Here is a 6,219-nt window from a genome sequence, read left to right as displayed (position 1 = left end):
TATATATATATATAATAGAAATTCCCAAAGCAAGGAAAACAAGTACAAACTGAAGCTCTAGTTCAGAAAGTTGTTCCTGATTAAAGAACATCTGAATCTACATATTGAAAGAAAGGTATGCCAGTTACCTTGGAAAATCAACCCAGAGTGACCAAAATGAGACATGATTGAGTAAATCCACTGAACTTAAAAAAATGGGGGAAAACAAAATAAAACCACGCCACTCAAAGAAAGAGAAAATAAGCCTGACATTTAGACTTTCCAATGGCAACATGTTATGACATAGGATAATGAAGTGATATTTCTGTATAAAATCAACTGCAAAGTCATACACAAATTGTTATGATTATGCAAGAACTCAGGGAGTCCTATTCTTGTGTGTCCTTTCTGAGGAAGCTACTAGCAAATGACACAGACCCCAAATGACTGTGGAGGAATTGACATAGGATTGGTGATGAGCATTGAGCAAATATAGTCACATGTGGAACTAATACCATGTGATGGATTTGAAGGTTGCAGTATAGAATATAATTGTTACTTGGTGTAGTATAATGCTAAATAATTGTAAAATAACAACTTTTAAGCATAGAAAGGGGAATCATTTCAAGTGACTTTAAAATATGGTAATCTGACACATCTCTGTGGTACATACCCTAAAAACAAACAGAAAATCCAAAACTGTTTTTCATAATCAAATTATTAGTAAGAATACTGTTATTGCTTCTGAAACTACATATTATATAAAAAACTCAAAAAAGTAATTCCGTGAATATTGTCAGGTACTAAGATTTTCTGCACAAGAAAAAAAGATAAAACTCAAGGAAACAATTTAAAGCTCTACAATATTACAATTCCGTTGGAAATGTAAACCTCAACTAATAATATTTTTGAAAAATATCTACTCATGCACATATATGTCACAGTTCTATCCATTAAAAGGGCTTAATAACAGTAACTCAAGTAGCAATAAGCACCCCTAGCATCTGTGTTGTAGGATACAAATTCTCTTTTGTCCTACAATTTCTTGGACAAATGGCTGCTTTCAGGTCTAGGGGGGAAAAATGTATAAGATAAGCCTAAAATATTTTTATGTCAAAAATAAGCCTAAAACATCATTTCAAAAGGACTCTTGTTAAATTGAAGCGTCTATACCTGGCCAAAGATGAAATAATTTAAACATCAAAGGAATAACTATAATTAAAGGAAACATATCAAACATGTTTCAATCCATTAGACAATAGTGACTTAAAAAAATCCACTGGTCACATTTGGAAGATGCTAGGGAATCAATTCTTTATTTTGAAAACTGTTGAAAGTAAGATGGGATCAAGCAGTTATTTTTGCTTTAAGTATTTGAACTATTCCTTGTGACAATAAATGATGAAGGAAAAAATATTCTAACTAATAAATGTGGAAAGGGTGATTAAATTAGAATATCCTCTTTGTAAACCTCCGTGAAACAAATCAAGATAAGATGAGCCTAAAATATTTTTATGCCAAAAATAAGCCTAAACCCTCATGTCAAAAGGACTCTTGTTAAATCAAAGTGTCTATACCTGGCCAAAGATGAGATAATTTAAACATCAAAGGAATAACTATAATTACTGGAAACAATATGAAACATATTTCAATCCATTAGACAATAGTGATAAAAAAAAAATCCACTGGTCACATTTGGAAGATCATTAATGGCTGCTGATATCACAGAGAGCCCAACATACAGCCTGCACCCCACGGAAGTACTACCATCAAAATGTCAAAGCTAATGTTGGAGTCCTTTGTTCTCACTACCCAGTTCACAGGAAACACAAGAGGGAGAAACATGTTATGCCGTAAATTGCAGGAAAAATTTCAGAGTTTGGGACACTCAACAGACAACTGTCCTGGTATCCTTAGGAATAAATTATAATGAAGGAAAAAAGAGAGGGAGAGATGAGAAATCTATAAATAAAAAGAATTTTTAAGAGATATGCACAAATTGTAATGTACAATCCTTATCTGGACAAATCAACTGTTTAAAAATGAGACAATCAGACAAATCTGAATACTAATTGAATAGTCTATAATATTAAGAAATTATTATTAATATGTTGAAGATTATTTTTTTATTTTTTATTTTTCTAAAATTTTAGTTGTAGTATGACACAATACCTTTATTTATTTATTTTTATGTGGTGCTGACGATCGAACCCAGGGCCTCCTCGCATGTGCTAGGCGAGCGCTCTACCGCTGAGCCACAACACCAAGCCCCATGTTTTGAAGTTGAATAATGATGCCTTGGTTATATTTTGAAAGAGTTCTGCCCTAGGGATACACACTCATATGCTTTTGGATCAAAGAATATCATAAGATTTGCCTCAGTAAAACATAAAGTTGCGTCAAAATAATCTGGTTAAAGAAAGGAGGATAAAGGAGCCAAAAGTGGCTTTGAGTTGGCAATTATTAAAAGTAAGTCATGAAATTTGGGTTTGTTATACTGTCCTCTGTACTTTTATAGATGCTTGGAATTGTCCATCAGGAGGAGTATAAAAAACACACATAATCATGTCTTTTTTTTTTTTCTTATTTCAAATTTTTCTCAATCAATCCAGCCACAATGAGAATGCTACATTAACTGTCCAGGTTCTCAAACAGGTTGAAAACAGGCCCTAAGTTGAAAGAATAAATCACACTGTAAGTGTGACATATTTTCTTTGATGATGTTGTATATCATTTATCAATGAATTTTAATAAACACTAGGTGGCATAGTGATTGCTTTATACCAAACAGGCAAAAGAGAAAATGGATTATCCCACTGCCATGAATACCATCACCTCTCAATACTGAGGTGTGGCGTCATCATTTCTGAAATAATCTCATTTCTTAGTAGATGAAAATAGCCTTCTTTCATTTAAAAACAGTAATGCTGCCTCTGCTTTACAGGGTCACCTAAACATAATTTGTTGAAACCTCTATTTATATAATAATTTTTCATTTTTACATTTTTTTCTCCTTACAATTTATTTTAACATAGCTGCACCCTGAAAGGAAAAAGCTGAAATTGAATTCTGCGTATGTAAGTGCAAGGAAGAATTTTGTGTTCTTCAAACTGGATTGACATGAAATATTCCATATGCTGCAAAAATTAATATGAAGTAGCCCTGAGCCTTTTCTCTAATATCTGAATGTTGCTTCTAGCTTCTCACTCTCATGTCACTAATGGGTCCCAAATCTTATTTTAGCTATTTCAATGTTCCTCTTAGCTAATTTTTTTCTTAACCAAAATAATATATCATTCTATTTTTATAGTGCATGACTAATTTAAGGAATCACTGAGGTTTTAATTAATGGATTATGATTAAAGTATTTAAATACAAAAGTTCTTTATTTTAGAGAAAAAAATAAACCTAACACCCAGAGACATAATAGAAAGAATAGTGGATCTGGGTGCCTAGAGATCCTTATGACATTGGTCCATTTGATTCACTTTTCTGGGTCTAGTATCTTTCATTCTATTCCTCATTGAATAAATATTTACATACCTACTAAGTGCCCAGATTTGTGGTAAAGCGATTAAGAGACAGAGGTGAGTGCAATATCATATTGGAGTTTGAGTTGACACTGGAAAGCTGCTTAAGCGTTATCAGGATGAAGAGTGAGGGACAGGAATGTTTGGGTGATAAACTGAGCAGTGCTGGGGAAAAGAATAATGCAGAGATGCATTATTAGAATGAAGGAGGAAAATAAGAAAGTAGAGAGGCATACTATTAGATGGTAGAATTGAACAAAATGACCCACTAGATTCTTCCAGTTCTAAATGCTCACATAATGATGTAGTAGTGTCTGAATTACCATTGTTATTGCTATGATTCTTTGCAAATTCCTAGCCTCATTAAACCTGTGTTGTATTCTGTAGAATGGTGAGGATGCGTACAAGGTTCTTGTGGTGCTTAAGTAAGACAATACATTTAAAGTCTGTGCCGGGTATATACTATAGGGCCCGGGGAATTAGTGGTGGTTGTTGTTAGCTTATACTTTGTCCTACCCAAAGAAACTCCTGCATGCATTATTTTATTTTAACCCGACAAAAGTCCTGGGAGTGATTCACGAGATCTATGGCAATCCTTATTGTTCCTGTTTTCCAAATGAGAAAACTTGAACTCAAAGAGGAAGCCTGGCACATGAATGGCAGGACTTGGTCTCCTGGGTTCCTGTTCAGTTCTATTCTGACCATCATACAGTATTCTATTTCAGCTTTGCTTTGAACAAACAAGGAATTTCAGCACAGACTTGGAATTTGTACAGATTTGTTTATCTTACAGCTCAAGATGTCAGGTTTCCCTTTGGGGTTTTCCTATTATGCCAACAGATCCATCTTATCCAGAAGCAGCTTCTCTCATGCTAAGCCTTCTTTTGGGGGATGTTAAGGTTACAAAGGTTCTGCTGGTCGACGACCTGTTAAAATGAAGATGAGTGAGTGTTTTTAATCATTTTTATGTGCACCATATTTTCTTCTCTGTTGTTCTTCCATTACTTTGTACTTGTGAGCTAAACCTTTCTTTACGAGCTATTTCTCAAGAAATCAGCAGAGTTTCGCTAGAAATTGCCTTAGTGGGATGACAGACCTCAAAATAAAAAGCCACACCGTGTTAGACGGTGAGCTCATCTCATCTTGAAAATTCCATAGAAGTAGGGTCATTCCTAGCCTGGTTTTTACTTGAACTGCAGATAATCAAAAGAAACCCAAAATCTTCACAACTTTTGGAAGTAGAAGAAAGCAGGGTGATGGGCCCTAAGGGACATGTTGCTGAACAGTCTTCCTCACATTTAGACACTTTAGAGCTGACCTCTCTCCTATTTAAAAATGATGAAATAGAAGTTCCTTTCTTGAGCTGCTTGTTGTTAGGTATGTGGGGACAATGAGTCCAATTTAATTCTCTTCCAGGCAGGGTTCTTTAGTTCTCTTCCAGGAGAAGAGAAAGGGTGTTTTTACAGCGCCTGGAAGCGTCACTTCCATTGATGGGTCTCCATAACTATTATTTATGCAAGTATTTATTTTGCTATTCACCTAAAATTCAGCTGGGTGTTAAATTCATGTTTGTTAAAATTTGTGGGATAGCTAAAGGTGTTTCCTAAATATTAGCTATCTGTTTTGAATGTGGTATATGTCCTTCGATTCTACTTAAGTTGTTTCCATATATCAAACTCCCCACCACCCCTACAATTTTTTTTTCTTGACCCCCTCCTCCCCAGTCAGATGGGACCAGGCCTAGTGCTTACAGTTCTGCCTCTGCTCCTGGGTATTGGTAACCACTTTGAGTTGTGGCTGCATTTCTTAAACTATACCCCCCTACAGTACTTACCATGGCTTGCTCCCTGCACATGGTAAATAGGAATTGAGGAAACACAAGTGGAATTGAATTCTCCTGCTTCAAACTGAGAGTACTTTATGTACCAGAAAGATGAGGCTTATGAGGGAAAAAAATGCATTCCTTTGAAGCCTTTGAAAAAAGATATTAACAATGATACAGTATGCCTCAAATTGTGGGTCTCAGACTCCTAAGCTTTTAATACAAGTCATAAATTTAGGCATCAAATTGTTCTCGCTACAGAAGGAAAGAATGAGTGACATTTTTGGTTATATGCTGAGAATTTGGGTTGTTTTTGTGATGGGAGAAACCTGTCTATCAAGAGACTGTATGCTGCCGAGTCATTACCACTCAGCTCAGGCTGTCAAAGGTCTTGCTTTAAGTGTGTTTCCCTGAAAATTATCCTTGCCCATTTGCCTTGAATAGTTATATTTCAAAAATAAAATCTTTAATGAAAAAAAGGCAACAGAGAGAGGAAATGAATATTGATGCAAGACAAAGATTCATAGACTAGACACAGTAGCAAACACTTGGATTTGTAGATTCCCTGACTTTTCATGGACCTTGGAATGATTTCTGCTAAAAAAACAAATTTCACATCATCCATAGTGTTTTTTTTTTTTGCTACAAGCCAATTAAACCAGTTCAGCTTTTAATATCTTAGTCCTCATATGTTAAATAGATATATAATAAAGGACCATTTTATAAATTCCCATGAAATACTAACTAAAATATTTTAAAACTGGCAATGTATATATTTTCTATACTGTCTTTCTGTGAGGTACAGACTAAGAGTGAGACCCCATTTTGTCTAGTATGGCATCTCCCTGAGACCTGGCTGTGACCTGCCTTGACAGATTCCTTCTCTAG

The sequence above is a fragment of the Marmota marmota genome, unplaced genomic scaffold, assembly GCF_001458135.2.
Source record: "Marmota marmota marmota unplaced genomic scaffold, marMar, whole genome shotgun sequence".
Classification (NCBI taxonomy): Eukaryota; Metazoa; Chordata; class Mammalia; order Rodentia; family Sciuridae; genus Marmota; species Marmota marmota.
The sequence above is the reverse complement of the archived record's forward strand: the minus strand, read 5'-3'. Positions refer to the sequence as shown.